Raw genomic sequence first — 20,694 nt, 5'->3', positions numbered from 1 at the left:
AGTAACATGCCCATGTCTTACTGTAATACAGTAACATGCCAATGTCTTACTGTAATACAGTAACATGCCCATGTCTTACTGTAATACAGTAACATGCCAATGTCTTACTGTAATACAGTAACATGCCCTTATTGTAATACCGTAACATGCCCATGTCTTATTGTAATACAGTAACATGCCCATGTCTTATTGTAATACCGTAACATGCCCATGTCTTATTGTAATACAGTAACATGCCCATGTCTTATTGTAATACAGTAACATGCCCATGTCTTATTGTAATACAGTAACATGCCAATGTCTTACTGTAATACAGTAACATGCCCTTATTGTAATACCGTAACATGTCTTATTGTAATACGGTAACATGCCTGTGCCTTATTGTAATACAGTAACATTCCAATGTCTTATTGTAATACAGTAACATGCGCATGTCTTATTGTAATACAGTAACATGCCCGTGTCTTATTGTAATACAGTAACATGCCCATGTCTTATTGTAATACCGTAACATGTCTTATTGTAATACAGTAACATGCCCATGTCTTACTGTAATACAGTAACATGCCCATGTCTTATTGTAATACCGTAACATGTCTTATTGTAATACCGTAACATCCCTGTGCCTTATTGTAATACAGTAACATGCCCATGTCGTATTGTAATACAGTAACATGCATGTGCCTTATTGTAATACAGTAACATACCCATGTCTTATTGTAATACAGTAACATGCCCATGTCTTATTGTAATACAGTAACATGCCCATGTCTTACTGTAATACAGTAACATGCCCATGTCTTATTGTAATACCGTAACATGTCTTATTGTAATACCGTAACATGTCTTATTGTAATACCGTAACATGCCTGTGCCTTATTGTAATACAGTAACATGCCCATGTCGTATTGTAATACAGTAACATGCATGTGCCTTATTGTAATACAGTAACATACCCATGTCTTATTGTAATACAGTAACATGCCCATGTCTTATTGTAATACAGTAACATGCCCATGTCTTACTGTAATACAGTAACATGCCCGTGTCTTATTGTAATACCGTAACATGTCTTATTGTAATTCCGTAACATGCCCGTGCCTTATTGTAATACATTAACATGCCCACGTCTTACTGTAATACAGTAACATGCCCACGTCTTATTGTAATACAATAACATGCCCGTGTCTTATTGTAATACCATAACATGCCGTGTCTTACTGTAATACAGTAACATACCCTTATTGTAATACCGTAACATGTCTTATTGTAATACAGTAACATGCCCTTATTGTAAAACCGTAACATGCCCTTATTGTAATACAGTAATATGTCCTTATTGTAAAACCGTAGCATGCCCTTATTGTAATACCGTAACATGCCCTTATTGTAAAACCGTAACATGCCCATGTTGGTTAGAGGGGGCTGGAGCTAGCAGTGTAAGGGTTTGAAGGGTAAGGAAATGTCTTTGTCTGGTATTGAAGATCCACAACTTAGATGTGAGTTGATGTGAGAGGCCAGTGGATGGGTTGGGACATGGGTTTTTAGCTAAAGAAAGACTCTGTGGTCAAAGTCCAGTGTCAGTGGTTGTGTCTTGGACACTCTGCCAGGGCACCAACTCTCCCCTTCACACAGAATAACCTTTCCCTTGTTGTGTTCATGCAATGTTTTCCAATATCCTAACTGAATTGAACACATCAGGGATGTCTGGTAGAACCAATGTCTGTCCTTGAGGGAAGCAGTAGTTGGTGAACCACTATGGCTGTATCTGTAATTTATTGGTCATTATTTAGGATCACTGTGTACATAGGACACACACACTCACACTCACACACACACACCCCCCACACACACACCTGGCAGCAGGGAACTATTGGAAGCAGAACCCTCCCTACATTCCACAAGTTCTGTCTCCTCACACGCTAACATTCTCTACATCTCAGAGATACGCTAGAAAGCCCAGGAGGACAAACACACCTGGAGAGGAAAGAGGGTGTGGGTTTACCTTTAGCTCAAAAGTACACTTGTCAGACATGACAACAATACAGAACATTAACAATAGGTCAACCAATGAACTTTCAACTTTGGCCAGGATTCAAACCACCGCAGATTATCGCACTGATCTTGACTTGTAGAATGTTTACACTATGACAGGTGGAACTGAGTAACAGCAACCAAATCACAAAGCTTAGCCTACTAAAAAAATATGTTTTACACATCACTTTTTAATATGGATGCTTCCAAGTGTGTGATATTATGGGATATCAAGTTAGCCCGAGTCAGTTACTTATGGGATTTCAAATCAAATATAGCCCTTCTTACATCAGCTGATATCTTAAAGTGATGTACAGAAACCCAGCCTATAACCCCAAAAATCAAGCAATGTAGGTGAAGTAGCACGGTGGCTAGGAAAAAACTCCCTAGAAAGGCCAGAACCTAGGAAGAAACCTAGAGAGGAACCAGGCTATGAGGGGTGGCCAGTCCTCTTCTGGCTGTGCCGGGTGGAGATTATAACAGAACATGGCCAAGATCTTCAAATGTTCATAGATGACCAGCAGGGTCAAATAATAATAATCACAGTAGTTGTTGAGGGTGCAACAGGTCAGCACCTCAGGAGTAAATGTCAGTTGGCTTTTCATAGCCGATCATTCAGAGTATCTCTACCGCTCCTGCTGTCTCTAGAGAGTTGAAAACAGCAGGTCTGGGACAGGTAGCAGGTCAGTGTTCCATAGTCGCAGGCAGAACAGTTGAAACTGGAGCAGCAGCACGACCAGGTGGACTGGGGACAGCAAGGAATCATCATGCCAGGTAGTCCTGAGGCATGGTCCTAGGGCTCAAGTCCACCGAGAGAGAGAAAGAAATAGAATTAGAGAGAGCATACTTAAATTCGCACAGGACACCGGATAAGCCCGGAGAAGTACTCCAGATATAACAGACTGACCCTAGCCCCCCGACACATAAACTACTGCAGCTTAAATACTGGAGGGGTCAGGAGACACTGTGGCCCCATCCGATGATACCCCCGGACAGGCCCAAACAGGCAGGATATAACCCCACCCACTTTGCCAAAGCACAGCCCCCACACCACTAAAGGGATATCTTCAACCACCAACCTACCATCCTGAGACAAGGCTGAGTCTAGCCCACAAAGATCTCCGCCACGGCACAACCCAAGGGGGTGCACCAATCCATAACAATTTAGCCCTAGTCAGTTACTTGTGGGATATCAACTTAGCCCTCGTCAGTTACTTATGAAATATCAATCAACCCTCCTAACCCTCCACACTCTCCCACCTCTCCACAACCCTCCTAACCTTCCACATTCACCCAATCTGCCACACTTTCCCAACCGCCCACAACCCTCCTACCCCTCCACACTCTCCCAACCCTCCACAACCCTCCTACCCCTCCACACTCTCACAACCCTCCTACCCCTCCACACTCTCCCAACCCTCCACAACCCTCCTACCCCTCCACACTCTCCCAACCCTCCACAACCCTCCTGACCCTCCACTCTCTCCAAACCCTCCACAACCCTCCTAACCCTCCACACTCTCCCAACCCTCGAAGACCCTCCTAACCCTCCACACTTCCTCCTTTCCCCCAACCCTCCACACTCTCCCAACCCTCGACGACCCTCCTTACCCTCCACACTCTCTCCTAAGCCTCCACAACCGTCCTAACCCTCCACACTCTCACAACTTTCCACAACCCTCCACACTCTCCCAACCCTTGACGACCTTCCAAACCCTTCACACTCCCTCCTAAACTTCCAAAACCCTCATATAACCCTCCACATAACAGTCCACAGCCTTCCTAACCCTCCACAATCCTCTTACTCCTCCACAACCTTCCTAAACCTCCAAACCTTCCACCTCCCTCCGAACCCTCCACAACCCTCCGAAACCCTCCACACTCTCCCAACCCTTGACGACCCTCCACACTCCCTCCTAACCCTCCTAACCCTCTACACTCTCTCAACCGTCCACAGCGCTCCTAAACTTCCAAAACCCTCATAAAACCCTCCACACTCCCTCCTAACCCTCCATAACCCTCCTAACCCTCTACACTCTCTCAACCGTCCACAGCGCTCCTAAACTTCCAAAACCCTCATAAAACACTCCACAGCCCGCCTAACCTTCCACAACCTTCCTAACCCTCCACAATCCTCCTACTCCTCTACAACCTTCCTAAACCTCCTAACTCTCCACATCCCTCCGAACCATCTACAAGCCTCTCCAACCCTCCAAAACCCTCCACACTCTCCCAACCATCCACAACCCTCCTAACCCTCCACACTCTCCCAACCATCCACAACCCTCCTAACCCTCCACACACCCTCCTAACCCTCCACACTCTCCAAACCCTTCCTAACCCTCCACACTCTCCTAAACCTTGTTGACCCTCCTAACCCTCCACAGCCCTCCTACTCCTCCACAAACTTACAAACCCTCCTAACCCTTCACACTCTCCCAATCCCTCCACAACCCTACTAACCCTCCAAACTCGCCCAACCATCGACGACTCTCCACACTCCCTCCTAACCCTCCACAATCCTCCTAACCCTCTACACTCTCTCAACCCTCATATAACCCTCCACACACCTCCTAACACTCTACAGCCCTCCTAACATTCCACAACCTTCCGAACCCTCCACAATCCTCGTACTCCTCCACAACCTTCCTAAACCTCTTAACTTTCCACATCCCTCCGAACCCTCCACAACACTCCGAAACCCTCCACACTCTCCCAACCCTTGACGACCCTCCAAACTGCCTCCACAACCCTCCACACTCCCTCCTAACCCTACCTACCCTCCACACTCTCCCAACCCTCGACGACCCTCCACACTCCCTCCTAACCCTCCAAAACCCTCCTAAACCTCTACACTCTCTAAACCGTCCACAGCCCTCCTAAACTTCCAAAACTCTCATAAAACCCTCCACATCCCTCCTAACCTTCCACAACTCTCCTAACCCTCCACAATCCTCCTACTCCTCCACAACCGTCCTAAACTTCCTAACCATCCACAACCCTCCTAACCCTCCACACTCTCCTAAACCTTGTCAACCCTCCTAACCCTCCACACTCCCTCCTAACCCTCCACAACGCTACTAACCCTCCACACTCTCCCAACCCTCGACGACCCTCCACACTCCCTCCTAACCCTCCACAATCCTCCTAACCCTCTACACTCTCTCAACCGTCCACAACCCTCCTAAACTTTCAAAACCCTCATATAACCCTCCACACACCTCCTATCACTCTACAGCCCTCCTATCACCTCACAATCGTCCTACTCCTCTACAACCTTCCTAAACCTCCTATCCTTGCACATCCCTCCGAACCCTCCACAACCCTCCACACTCTCCCAACCCTTAACGACCCTCCTAACCCTTCACAACCCTCTACATCCTTGTAACCCTCCACACTCTTTCAATCTTCCTAACCCTCTACACTCTCTCAACCGTCCACAAGCCTCCTAAACTTCCAAAACCCTCATAAAACCCTCCACACCCCTCCTAACACTCCACAGCCCTCCTATCCCTCCACAACCTTCCTAAACTTCCTAATTCTCCACAACCCTCCACATTCTCCCAACCCTCCACTCTCTCCCAACCATCCTCAATCCCTCAAATTGAGAATTCCACTGACTGTGGAGGACAGAGAGGGGATTACCATAGTGTGGGATTACCATAGTGTGGGATTACCATTAATATACTGTTGATATTAGGGATGGATGTATTTATGGATATTCTCTGACCATCTAGAATGTAATCTACTCTGACCATCTAGAATGTAATCTACTTTGACCGTCTAGATGTAATCTACTCTGATTATCTAGATGTAATCTACTCTGATTATCTAGAATGTAATCTACTCTGATTATCTAGAATGTAATCTACTCTGACCGTCTAGATGTAATCTACTCTGACCATCTAGATGTAATCCACTCTGACCGTCTAGATGTAATCTCCTCTGACCGTCTAGATGTAATCTACTCTGACCGTCTAGATGTAATCCACTCTGACCGTCTAGATGTAATCTCCTCTGACCGTCTAGATGTAATCTACTCTGACCGTCTAGATGTAATCCACTCTGACCGTCTAGATGTAATCTACTCTGACCGTCTAGATGTAATCTACTCTGACCGTCTAGATGTAATCTACTCTGACCGTCTAGATGTAATCCACTCTGACCGTCTAGATGTAATCCACTCTGACCGTCTAGATGTAATCCACTCTGACCGTCTAGATGTAATCCACTCTGACCGTCTAGATGTAATCTACTCTGACCGTCTAGATGTAATCTACTCTGACCGTCTAGATGTAATCCACTCTGACCGTCTAGATGTAATCCACTCTGACCGTCTAGATGTAATCCACTCTGACCGTCTAGATGTAATCCACTCTGACCGTCTAGATGTAATCCACTCTGACCGTCTAGATGTAATCCACTCTGACCGTCTAGATGTAATCCACTTTGACCGTCTAGATGTAATCCACTCTGACCGTCTAGATGTAATCTACTCTGACCATCTAGATGTAATCTACTCTGACCGTCTAGATGTAATCCACTCCGACCGTCTAGATGTAATCTACTCTGACCATCTAGATGTAATCCACTCTGACCGTCTAGATGTAATCTACTCTGACCGTCTAGATGTAATCTCCTCTGACCGTCTAGATGTAATCTACTCTGACCGTCTAGAATGTCATCTACTCTGACCGTCTAGAATGTCATCTACTCTGATTATCTAGATGTAATCTACTCTGATTATCTAGAATGTAATCTACTCTGACCGTCTAGATGTAATCTACTCTGACCATCTAGATGTAATCCACTCTGACCGTCTAGATGTAATCCACTCTGACCATCTAGAATGTCATCTACTCTGACCGTCTAGATGTAATCTCCTCTGACCGTCTAGATGTAATCTACTCTGACCGTCTAGATGTAATCCACTCTGACCGTCTAGAATGTCATCTACTCTGACCGTCTAGAATGTCATCTACTCTGATTATCTAGATGTAATCTACTCTGATTATCTAGATGTAATCTACTCTGCCCGTCTAGATGTAATCTACTCTGACCATCTAGATGTAATCCACTCTGACCGTCTAGATGTAATCTACTCTGACCGTCTAGATGTAATCTACTCTGACCGTCTAGATGTAATCTACTCTGACCGTCTAGATGTAATCTACTCTGACCGTCTAGATGTAATCCACTCTGACCGTCTAGATGTAATCTACTCTGACCGTCTAGATGTAATCCACTCTGACCGTCTAGAATGTCATCTACTCTGATTATCTAGATGTAATCTACTCTGATTATCTAGGTGTAATCTACTCTGACCGTCTAGATGTAATCTACTCTGACCGTCTAGATGTAATCACTCTGACCGTCTAGATGTAATCTACTCTGACCGTCTAGATGTAATCCACTCTGATCTAGATGTAATCTACTCTGACCGTCTAGATGTAATCCACTCTGACCGTCTAGATGTAATCTACTCTGACCGTCTAGATGTAATCCACTCTGACCGTCTAGATGTAATCTACTCTGACCGTCTAGATGTAATCCACTCTGACCGTCTAGAATGTCATCTACTCTGATTATCTAGATGTAATCTACTCTGATTATCTAGATGTAATCTACTCTGACCGTCTAGATGTAATCTACTCTGACCGTCTAGATGTAATCCACTCTGTCTAGATGTAATCACTCTGACCGTCTAGATGTAATCCACTCTGACCGTCTAGATGTAATCTACTCTGACCGTCTAGATGTAATCCACTCTGACCGTCTAGATGTAATCTACTCTGACCGTCTAGATGTAATCCACTCTGACCGTCTAGATGTAATCTCTCTGACCGTCTAGATGTAATCCACTCTGACCGTCTAGAATGTCATCTACTCTGATTATCTAGATGTAATCTACTCTGATTATCTAGATGTAATCCACTCTGACCGTCTAGATGTAATCTACTCTGACCGTCTAGATGTAATCCACTCTGACCGTCTAGATGTAATCCACTCTGACCGTCTAGATGTAATCTACTCTGACCGTCTAGATGTAATCTACTCTGACCGTCTAGATGTAAACTCTGACCGTCTAGAATGTCATCTACTCTGATTATCTAGATGTAATCTACTCTGATTATCTAGATGTAATCTACTCTGACCGTCTAGATGTAATCTACTCTGACTGTCTAGATGTAATCTACTCTGACCGTCTAGATGTAATCCACTCTGACCGTCTAGATGTAATCTACTCTGACCGTCTAGATGTAATCTACTCTGACCGTCTAGATGTAATCTACTCTGACCGTCTAGATGTAATCTACTCTGACCATCTAGATGTAATCTACTCTGACCGTCTAGATGTAATCCACTCTGACCGTCTATGGCCCCTCTATTCAATAAGCACTTGGACAGACTTGACCACCATCTCATGCAGAAACTGACTGACTTGGTTTACTTTTCAACCCTCTGTCGGTCAGTGTGTCAGAATTCTACCTTCAGTAAATGTCTGTTTCACTCTTGATGGATGAGATGCATTTTATCTGATTTGTATAGTGGTTCCTGTGTAACATTAAACTAAAGGTCTCAAAACACAGGTTCCATTGTTTCTTATTCAGTCAATGAGATCTGAACAACCAGGCACAGATGGTCCTGACTTACTTGTATGGTATGCCAAAATACTCCAAAACATCCTCTTTCCAGGGTAGGCTGAACATACTGAGGGCTTTGTAACGCTAGAGGCTCAGATAGCTAACCTGCGTGCTAGTGGGAGCCTAGCTGTGTGTGTTTTTAAACCATGAAACATTGAACTTGAAGGATTTCTGCGCTGAAAGAAAAATCACATGGTGCCAAAACCGTATTGCCTCCAGTCCTCCTCCTCCTCCAGTCAGTTTGTCCTCGCTGCTCCACACTCTCCGCTCTCTCCTCTGCTCCACTCTCTCCACTCTGTTCCTGTTGCTCCACTCTCTCCTCGCTGCTCCACTCTCTCCTCGCTGCTCCACTCTCTCCTCGCTGCTCCTCTCTCACTCTCCTCGCTGCTCCACTCTCTCCTCGCTGCTCCACTCTCTCCTCGCTGCTCCACTCTCTCCTCGCTGCTCCACTCTCTCCTCGCTGCTCCACTCTCTCCTCGCTGCTCCACTCTCTCCTCGCTGCTCCACTCTCTCCTCGCTGCTCCACTCTCTCCTCTCTGCTCATTGCTGCTCCACTCTCTCCTCGCTGCTCCACTCTCTCCTCGCTGCTGCTCCTCTCTCCTCGCTGCTCCACTCTCTCCTCGCTGCTCCACTCTCTCCTCGCTGCTCCACTCTCTCCACTCTCTCCTCTCTCACTCTCTGCTGCTCCACTCTCTCCTCGCTGCTCCACTCTCTCCTCGCTGCTCCACTCTCTCCACGCTCTGCTCCTCGCTGCTCCACTCTCTCCTCGCTGCTCCACTCTCTCCTCGCTGCTCCACTCTCTCCTCGCTGCTCCACTCTCTCCTCGCTCTCTCCTCGCTGCTCCACTCTCTCCTCGCTGCTCCACTCTCTCCTCGCTGCTCCACTCTCTCGCTGTTCCACTCTCTCCTCGCTGCTCCTCTCTCCTCGCTGCTCCACTCTCTCCTCGCTGCTCCACTCTCTCCACTCTCTCCTGCTGCTCCACTCTCTCCTCGCTGCTCCACTCCACTCTCTCCTCGCTGCTGTCTCCACTCTCTCCTCGCTCTTCACTCTCTCCTCGCTGCTCCACTCTCTCCTCGCTGCTCCACTCTCTCCTCGCTGCTCTGCTCTCTCCACTCTCTCCTCGCTGCTCCACTCTCTGTTCGCTGCTCCACTCTCTCCTCGCTGCTCCACTCTCTCCTCGCTGCTCCACTCTCTCCTCGCTGCTCCACTCTCTCCTTGCTGCTCCACCCTCTCCTGCTCCCGCTGCTCCACTCTCTCCTCGCTGCTCTGCTCTCTCCACTCTCTCCTCGCTGCTCCACTCTCTCCTCGCTGCTCCACTCTCTCCTCGCTGCTCCACTCTCTCTTCGCTGCTCCACTCTCTCCTCGCTGCTCCATTCTCTCCTTGCTGCTCCACTCTCTCCACTCTCTCCTCGCTGCTCCACCCTCTCCAGTGCTGCTCCACTCTCTCCTCGCTGCTCCACTCTCTCCTCGCTGCTCCACTCTCTCCTCGCTGCTCCACCCTCTCCTCGCTGCTCCACTCTCTCCTCGCTGCTCCACTCTCTCCACTCTCTCCTCGCTGCTCCACTCTCTCCTCGCTGCTCCACTCTCTCCTCGCTGCTCCACTCTCTCCTCGCTGCTCTCCACCTCTCACCTCTCCTCGCTGCTCCACTCTCTCCACTCTCTCCTCGCTGCTCCACTCTCTCCACTCTCTCCTCGCTGCTCCACTCTCTCCTCGCTCTCCAACCTCTCCTCGCTGCTCCACTCTCTCCTCGCTGCTCCACTCTCTCCACTCTCTCCTCGCTGCTCCACTCTCCCCACTCACTCCTCGCTGCTCCACTCTCTCCTCGCTACTCCACTCTCTCCTCGCTGATCCACCCTCTCCTCGCTGCTCCACTCTCTCCTCGCTGCTCCACTCTCTCCTCGCTGCTCCACTCTCCCCACTCTCCTCGCTGCTCCACTCTCTCCTCGCTACTCCACTCTCCTCGCTGATCCACCCTCTCCTCGCTGCTCCACTCTCTCCACTCTCTCCTCGCTGCTCCACTCTCTCCTCGCTGCTCCACTCTCTCCACTCTCTCCTCGCTGCTCCACTCTCTCCTCGCTGCTCCACTCTCTCCACTCTCTCCTCGCTGCTCCACTCTCTCCTCGCTGCTCCACTCTCTCCTCGCTGCTCCACTCTCTCCACTCTCTCCTCGCTGCTCCACTCTCTCCTCGCTGCTCCACTCTCTCCTGCTGATCCACTCTCTCCTCGCTGCTCCACTCTCCACTCTCATCTGCTCTGCTCCTGCTACACCTGTGTGTCTCGGTTCGTTTGCCTGTGAAAATATTTGCATTGCTGTCCTCCTTTATTAATACGGTGGGTAAAGATGGGTTGCCAGGATCGGTGGTTAGTAAACCGGTGACGTCAAAGTGACAATATTACATGTTTTGTTTTTAATACAAATATATATATACACTACCGGTCAAAAGTTTTACAACACCTACTCATTCAAGTGTTTTTCTTTATTTGTACTATTTTCTACATTGTAGAATAATAGTGAACACCTCAAAACTATGAAATAACACATATGGAATCATGTAGTGACCCAAAAAAGTGTTAAACAAATTAAAATATATTTTATATTTTAGACTCTTCAAAAATCCACCCTTTGCCTTGATGACAGTTTTGCTCACTCTTAGCATTCTCTCAATCAGCTTCACCTGGAATGCTTTTCCAACAGTCTTGAAGGAGTTCCCACATATGCTGAGCACTTGTTGGCTGCTTTTCCTTCACTCTGCGGTCCGACTCATCCCAAACCATCTCAATTTGGTTGAGGTCAGGTGATTGTGGAGGCCAGGTCATCTGATGCAGCACTCCATCACTCTCCTTCCTGGTCAAATAGCCCTTACACAGCCTGGAGGTGTTTTGGGTCACTGTCCTGTTGACAAATAAATTATAGTCCCACTAAGCCCAAACCAGATGGGATGACGTATCGCTGCAGAATGCTGTGGTAGCCATGCTGATTAAGTGTGCCTTGAATTCAAAATAAATAACAGACAGTGTCACCAGCAAAGCACCCCCACACCATAACACCTCCTCCTCCATGCTTTGCGGTGGGAAATACACATGCGGAGATCATCCGTTCACCTCTGCGTCTCACAAAGACACGGCAGTTGGAACCAAAAATCGCCCATTTGGACTGCAGACCAAAGGAGTAATTTCCACCTGTATTAATATCCATTGCTTGTGTTTCTTGGCCCAAGCAAGTCTTCTTGTCATTGGTGTCCTTTAGTAATGGTTTCTTTGCAGCAATTTGACCATGAAGGCCTGATTCACTCAGTCTCCTCTGTACAGTTGATGTTGAGATGTGTCTGTTACTTGAACTCTGTGAAGCATTTATTTGGGCTGCAATTTCTGAGGCTGGTAACTCTAATCAACTTATCCTCTGAAGAAGAGGTGACTCTGGGTCTTCCATTCCTGTGGTAGTCCTCATGAGAGACAGTTTCATCTTAGCGCTTTATGGGTTTTTCAACTGCACTGAATTTTTCCGTATTAACTGACCTTCATGTCTTAAAGTTGTGGACTGTCATTTGCTTATTTGAGCTGTTCTTGCCATAATATGGACTTGGTCTTTTACCAAATAGGGCTATCTTCTGGATACCACCCCTACCTTGTCACAACACAACTGATTGGCTCAAACGCATTAAGAAGGAAAGAAGTTCCACAAATGTACTTTTAATGTACTTTTAAGAAGGCACACCTGTTAATTGACATGCATTCCTAGGTGACTACCCCATGAAGCTGGTTGAGAGAATGCCAAGAGTGTGCAAAGCTGTCATCAAGGAAAAGGATGGCTATTTGAAGAATCTCAAATATAAAATATATTTAGATTAGTTTAACACTTTTTTTGGTTACTACATGGTTCCATATGTGTTATTTCATAGTTGTGATGTCTTCACTATTATTCTACCATGTAGGAAACAGTTAAAACAAAGATAAAGTAGGTGTTCTAAAACTTTTGATCGGTAATGTATGTGTCTTTGTCATTATGGGGTATTGTGTGTAGATTGATGAGAGGGGGGAAATAATAATTGAATCCATTTTAGAATAAGGCTGTAACATAACAAAATGTGGGAAAAGTCAAGGGGTCTGAACACTATCCAAATGCACTGTATGTACTCACAGAGAGCTGTGACTCTCCTCTCTGTAACTAGATCAACAGTAGTTGCTTTGAAAACTGTATATTTGTCTTACAATAGCATTTTGAACAACGGTCATCTGCTTGCGTTTTTTAGAATGTATCGGTCCCTTCTCTGTAAACACAGTGGGGAGAGGGAGTGAAGCTAACCACATACTAGGTTTGGTTTGCTTCTAGCAGCACTCTGTGATGCGAAGTCAACATCTGTGCTTGGCATGCTCACTTCATTTAAAAGACCATTGCTTGAACATTTTGAGAGAAAAACCGCCAGCAATATTGCTGTTTGTCCCATTAGCAACAACCTAGCCATTATAAACTCATAATCTGTCATAAATGTTGATGTTTTTGCCCAGGAAGTCTTAGCCATGTTGTTTTAAGTCTAACTAAAATGTTTGCTGCAGTATTTCTCCAGGTAAAAAATGTGCATGAAAACTAGTTGTCTCTCGTTGAATGACAACAAAAACTAAATTCAAAGAATCCCGTCCATAGTTCCCACTCCTAGGAGTTGTACTGTTGACCAATCACCGCGGAAGGGGTGTAGACCTATTGAACATTGCCTTGGTGCAAGAACTTTTGAAAGAAAACACCAAAACAAACAAAAACGTCACAAAATGTTGTCATAATATATGCACTAACTGTTTAGACTAGAAAGTATACGACAGGCTTTCAGAGTCAGCGGTCCCCATTGAAACAGGAACAGGCAGATACTGTCATAGCAGGAATCAACATAATGTATAGGCTGTTACTGTTGAACAAATAATGGTTCTAGAACAATCTACACCAACTTTGTGTAGGAAAATCACAAAAAAATTCAGGAAGGCTATATGGATGTCCTAGCCCAGCCTCATAGGAGCCACTACAGGAAGGCTATATGGATGTCCCAGTCTCATAGGGGCCACTACAGGAAGGCTATATGGATGTCCCAGCCTCATAGGGGCCACTACAGGAAGGCTATATGGATGTCCTCAGAGGGGCCTTTGATGTCCTTTGAGACGACTGTACAACCATTAAGATTAATTGTCAGATTCAACAGAAGATCTCTTTGTTTCTTGGGACCTAGAACAAGCATCTCTGTTTTGTCTGAGTTTAAAAGTAGAAAGTTTGCAGCCATCCACTTCCTTATGTCTGAAACACATGCTTCTAGCGAGGGCAATTTTGGGGCTTCACCATGTTTCATTGAAATGTACAGCTGTGTGTCATCCGCATAGCAGTGAAAGTTAACATTATGTTTTCGAATGACATCCCCAAGAGGTAAAATATATAGTGAAAACAATAGTGGTCCTAAAACGGAACCTTGAGGAACACCGAAATTTACCGTCGATTTGTGAGAGGACAAACCATTCACAGAAACAAACTGATATCTTTCCGACAGATAAGATCTAAACCAGGCCAGAACTTGTCCGTATAGACCAATTTGGGTTTCCAATCTCTCCAAAAGAATGTGGTGATCGATGGTATCAAAAGCAGCACTAAGGTCTAGGAGCACGAGGACAGATGCAGAGCCTCGGTCTGATGCCATTAAAAGGTCATTTACCACCTTCACAAGTGCAGTCTCAGTGCTATGATGGGGTCTAAAACCAGACTGAAGCATTTCGTATACATTGTTTGTCTTCAGGAAGGCAGTGAGTTGCTGCACAACAGCCTTTTCTAAAAATTTTGAGAGGAATGGAAGATTCGATATAGGCCGATAGTTTTTTATATTTTCTGGGTCAAGGTTTGGCTTTTTCAAGAGAGGCTTTATTACTGCCACATTTAGTGAGTTTGGTACACATCCGGTGGATAGAGAGCCATTTATTATGTTCAACATAGGAGGGCCAAGCACAGGAAGCAGCTCTTTCAGTAGTTTAGTTGGAATAGGGTCCAGTATGCAGCTTGAAGGTTTAGAGGCCATGATTATTTTCATCATTGTGTCAAGAGATATTGTACTAAAACCCTTGAGCGTCTCTCTTGATCCTAGGTCCTGGCAGAGTTGTGCAGACTCAGGACAACTGAGCTTTGAAGGAATACGCAGATTTAAAGAGGAGTCCGTAATTTGCTTTCTAATAATCATGATCTTTTCCTCAAAGAAGTTCATGAATTTATCACTGCTCAAGTGAAAGCCATCCTCTCGGATTGTTCTTATTTTCCTCAATTAAGATAGAGCCCTTACTGCTGCTCGATCATCCTTCGGTACTGCACGGTACTGTCTTTCCAAGCTAGTCGGAAGACTTCCAGTTTGGTGGAGCAGCAGTAAGGGCTCTTCGGTACTGCACGGTACTGTCTTTCCAAGCTAGTCGGAAGACTTCCAGTTTGGTGGAGCAGCAGTAAGGGCTCTTCGGTACTGCACGGTACTGTCTTTCCAAGCTAGTCGGAAGACTTCCAGTTTGGTGGAGCAGCAGTAAGGGCTCTACGGTACTGCACGGTACTGTCTTTCCAAGCTGGTCGGAAGACTTCCAGTTTGGTGGAGCAGCAGTAAGGGCTCTTCGGTACTGCATGGTACTGTCTTTCCAAGCTAGTCGGAAGACTTCCAGTTTGGTGGAGCAGCAGTAAGGGCTCTTCGGTACTGCACGGTACTGTCTTTCCAAGCTAGTCGGAAGACTTCCAGTTTGGTGGAGCAGCAGTAAGGGCTCTACGGTACTGCACGGTACTGTCTTTCCAAGCTCGGAAGACTTCGGCGCCATTTCCGTTCCAATTTTCTGGAAGCTTGCTTCAGAGCTCGGGTATTTTCTGTGTACCAGGGAGCTAGTTTCTAATGAGAAATGTTTTTAGTTTTTAGGGGTGCAACTGCATCTAGGGTATTGCGCAAGGTTAAATTGAGTTCCTCAGTTAGGTGGTTAACTGATTTTTGTCCTCTGGCGTCCTTGGGTAGACAGAGGGAATCTGGAAGGACATCAAGGAATCTTTGTGTTGTCTGTGAATTTATAGCACAACTTTTGATGTTCCTTGGTTGGGGTCTGAGCAGATTATTTGTTGCAATTGCAAACGTAATAAAATGGTGGTCCGATAGTCCAGGATTATGAGGAAAAACATTAAGATCCACAACATTTATTCCATGGGACAAAACTAGGTCCAGAGTATGACTGTGACAGTGAGTGGGTCCAGAGACATGTTGGACAAAACCCACTCGATGATGGCTCCGAAAGCCTTTTGGAGTGGGTCTGTGGACTTTTCCATGTGAATATTAAAGTCACCAAAGATTAGAATATTATCTGCTATGACTACAAGGTCCGATAGGGAATTCAGGGAACTCAATGAGGAACGCTGTATATGGCCCAGGAGGCCTGTAATCAGTAGCTATAAAAAGTGATTGAGTTGGCTGCATAGATTTCATGACTAGAAGCTCAAAAGACGAAAACGTCATTTTTTTTTTTTTTTGTAAATTGAAATTTGCTATCGTAAATGTTAGCAACACCTCCGCCTTTGCGGGATGCACAGGGGATATGGTCACTAGTGTAGCCAGGAGGTGAGGCCTCATTTAACACAGTAAATTAATCAGGCTTAAGCCATGTTTCAGTCAGGCCAATCACATCAAGATTATGATCAGTGATTAGTTCATTGACTATAATTGCCTTTGAAGTGAGGGATCTAACATTAAGTAGCCCTATTTTGAGATGTGAGGTATCATGATCTCTTTCAGTAATGACAGGAATGGAGGTGGTCTTTATCCTAGTGAGATTGCTAAGGCGAACACCGCCATGTTTAGTTTTGCCCAACCTAGGTCGGGGCACAGACACGGTCTCAATGGGGATAGCTGAGCTGACTACACTGACTGTGCTAGTGGCAGACTCCACTATGCTGGCAGGCTGGCTAACAGCCTGCTGCCTGGCCTGCACCCTATTTCATTGTGGAGCTAGAGGAGTTAGAGCCCTGTCTATGTTGGTAGATAAGATGAGAGCACCCCTCCAGCTAGGATGGAGTCCGTCACTCCTCAGCAGGTCATTGTGGGTGAGTCCCAGAAAGAGGGCCAATTATCTACAAATTCTATCTTTTGGGAGGGGCAGAAAACAGTTTTCAACCAGCGATTGAGTTGTGAGACTCTGCTGTAGAGCTCATCACTCCCCCTAACTGGGAGGGGGCCAGAGACAATTACTCGACGCCGACACATTTTCTAGCTGATTTACACGCTGAAGCTATGTTGCGCTTAATGATCTCTGACTGTTTCATCCTAACATCGTTGGTGCCGACGTGGATAACAATATCCCTATACTCTCTACACTCGCCAGTTTTAGCTTTAGCCAGCACCATCTTCAGATTAGCCTTAACGTCGGTAGCCCTGCCCCCTGGTAAACAGTGTATGATCGCTGGATGATTCGTTTTAAGTCTAATACTGCGGGTAATGGAGTCGCCAATGACTAGAGTTTTCAATTTGTCTAGGACATCCATATAGCCTTCCTGTAGTGGCCCCTATGAGGCTGGGACATCCATATAGCCTTCCTGTAGTGGCCCCTATGAGACTGGGACATCCATATAGCCTTCCTGTAGTGGCCCCTATGAGACTGGGACATCCAAATAGCCTTCCTGTAGTGGCCCCTATGAGACTGGGACATCCATATAGCCTTCCTGTAGTGGCCCCTATGAGGCTGGACTGGGACATCCATATAGCCTTCCTGTAGTGGCCCCTAAGAGACTGGGACATCCATATAGCCTTCCTGTAGTGGCCCCTATGAGACTGGGACATCCATATAACCTTCCTGTAGTGGCCCCTATGAGACTGGGACATCCATATAGCCTTCCTGTAGTGGCCCCTATGAGACTGGGACATCCATATAGCCTTCCTGTAGTGGCCCCTATGAGGCTGGACTGGGACATCCATATAGCCTTCCTGTAGTGGCCCCTATGAGACTGGGACATCCATATAGCCTTCCTGTTGTGGCCCCTATGAGGACATCCATATAGCCTTCCTGTAGTGGCCCCTATGAGGCTGGACTGGGACATCCATATAGCCTTCCTGGGACATCCATATAGCCTTCCTGTAGTGGCCCCTATGAGACTGGGACATCCATATAGCCTTCCTGTTTGGTGGCCCCTATGAGGACATCCATATAGCCTTCCTGTAGTGGCCCCTATGAGGACATCCATATAGCCTTCCTGTAGTGGCCCCTATGAGGACATCCATATAGCCTTCCTGTAGTGGCCCCTATGAGGCTGGACTAGGACATCCATATAACCTTCCTGTAGTGGCCCCTATGAGGACATCCATATAGCCTTCCTGTTGTGGCCCCTATGAGGACATCCATATAGCCTTCCTGTAGTGGCCCCTATGAGGCTGGGACATCCATATAGCCTTCCTGTAGTGGCCCCTATGAGGCTGGGACATCCATATAGCCTTCCTGTAGTGGCCCCTATGAGGCTGGGACATCCATATAGCCTTACTGTAGTGGCCCCTGAGGCTGGACTAGGACATCCATATAACCTTCCTGTAGTGGCCCCTATGAGGACATCCATATAGCCTTCCTGTAGTGGCCCCTATGAGGACATCCATATAGCCTTCCTGTAGTGGCCCCTATGAGGCTGGGAGATCCATATAGCCTTCCTGTAGTGGCCCCTATGAGGACATCCATATAGCCTTCCTGTAGTGGCCCCTATGAGGACATCCATGTAGCCTTCCTGTAGTGGCCCCTATGAGGACATCCATATAGCCTTCCTGTAGTGGCCCCTATGAGGACATCCATATAGCCTTCCTGTAGTGGCCCCTATGAGGCTGGGACATCCATATAGCCTTCCTGTAGTGGCCCCTATGAGGACATCCATATAGCCTTCCTGTAGTGGCCCCTATGAGGACATCCATATAGCCTTCCTGTAGTGGCCCCTATGAGGACATCCATATAGCATTCCTGTAGTGGCCCCTATGAGGACATCCATATAGCCTTCCTGTAGTGGCCCCTATGAGGACATCCATATAGCCTTCCTGTAGTGGCCCCTATGAGGACATCCATATAGCATTCCTGTAGTGGCCCCTATGAGGACATCCATATAGCCTTCCTGTAGTGGCCCCTATGAGGACATCCATATAGCCTTCCTGTAGTGGCCCCTATGAGGCTGGGACATCCATATAGCCTTCCTGTAGTGGCCCCTATGAGGCTGGGACATCCATATAGCCTTCCTGTAGTGGCCCCTATGAGGACATCCATATAGCCTTCCTGTAGTGGCCCCTATGAGGACATCCATATAGCCTTCCTGTAGTGGCCCCTATGAGGACATCCATATAGCCTTCCTGTAGTGGCCCCTATGAGGACATCCATATAGCCTTCCTGTAGTGGCCCCTATGAGGACATCCATATAGCATTCCTGTAGTGGCCCCTATGAGGACATCCATATAGCCTTCCTGTAGTGGCCCCTATGAGGACATCCATATAGCATTCCTGTAGTGGCCCCTATGAGGACATCCATATAGCCTTCCTGTAGTGGCCCCTATGAGGACATCCATATAGCATTCCTGTAGTGGCCCCTATGAGGACATCCATATAGCCTTCCTGTAGTGGCCCCTATGAGGACATCCATATAGCCTTCCTGTAGTGGCCCCTATGAGGACATCCATATAGCCTTCCTGTAGTGGCCCCTATGAGGACATCCATATAGCCTTCCTGTAGTGGCCCCTATGAGGACATCCATATAGCCTTCCTGTAGTGGCCCCTATGAGGACATCCATATAGCCTTCCTGTAGTGGCCCCTATGAGGACATCCATATAGCCTTCCTATAGCTACTGCAACATGGATGAAAGGCCAGTAATACAGCATTTCAGTCTACTTACGGTAAACACTTTCTATCCGTCTCTTTTCATGTTACGTGTTGAAGTATCTTTTCCCGTCCTATTTTCTACCAATGGTTCACCATGGCATAAAAGTGGTCAACCCCAAAAAATGTTAATTGCCGTATGGCATTTCTGTATAAATAGGTCCTGAACAGACCGTGGACTGGAGGACAAAAGAGAGGAAGTGTGCATGTGTCCATGTACAGGAAGTGTGGACAATATAATCTGGTGGGGCCCTTCGAAGCAAAAGTCTCAACTTTAAATCTTCGTCATACTTTTGACTTCTTCTTCTTCATCTTATTATTATTATTATTATTATTATTATTTAGCATGCTACTCCTCTTACACCATTATTTAGCATGCTACTCCTCTTACACTATTTAAACTACAAATGCCTTTCAAACTTTGAAATGTGTAGACTGGCCAGGACCGATGTGTTGACTGGCCAGGACCGGTGTGTTGACTGGCCAGGACCGGTGTGTTGACTGGCCAGGACCAATGTGTTGACTGGCCAGGACCGATGTGTTGACTGGCCAGGACCGGTGTGTTGACTGGCCAGGACCGGTGTGTAGACTGGCCAGGACCGGTGTGTAGACTGGCCAGGACCGGTGTGTAGACTGGCCAGGACCGGTGTGTAGACTGGCCAGGACCGGTGTGTAGACTGGCCAAGACCGGTGTGTAGACTGGCCAAGACCGGTGTGTAGACTGGCCAAGACCGGTGTGTAGACTGGCCAGGACCAGTGTGTAGACTGGCCAGGACCAGTGTGTAGACTGGCCAGGACCAGTGTGTAGACTGGCCAGGACCAGTGTGTAGACTGGCCAGGACCAGTGTGTAGACTGGCCAAGACCGGTGTGCTTACATTTTCATATCTTTTATTAACATTTGGATACTTTTTAAATTTTTTATTTTTTTTGTCTTCCATCCACTTCCTCAACATTCTAAAGGTCCCATTGTGACATCATCACTTCCAACATTTCATTCAGTGTAAATACCACAATGCTACTTTTACACGAATCAGCTACTTTGACAAGAACCAGTGGTAGACATCTGGTCTAAGACCCTGCTATTCAATTGGGAACTTTTATTAACATTTGGATCAAATCTTTTCAAATTATTTTTTTTGTCTTCCA

General features: G+C 46.6%; 1 protein-coding gene across 1 annotated transcript in view; it reads left to right on the top strand.

Moving 5' to 3' along the window:
• The window catches only part of cfap299 (cilia and flagella associated protein 299), a 264,558-nt gene that overhangs the window by 206,736 nt on the left and 37,128 nt on the right, over nucleotides 1-20,694 (top strand). The window lies entirely within an intron of this gene.

The sequence above is a fragment of the Oncorhynchus tshawytscha genome, linkage group LG04, assembly GCF_018296145.1.
Source record: "Oncorhynchus tshawytscha isolate Ot180627B linkage group LG04, Otsh_v2.0, whole genome shotgun sequence".
NCBI classification, from domain to species: Eukaryota; Metazoa; Chordata; class Actinopteri; order Salmoniformes; family Salmonidae; genus Oncorhynchus; species Oncorhynchus tshawytscha.
This window is presented reverse-complemented; position numbering and strand designations above follow the sequence as displayed.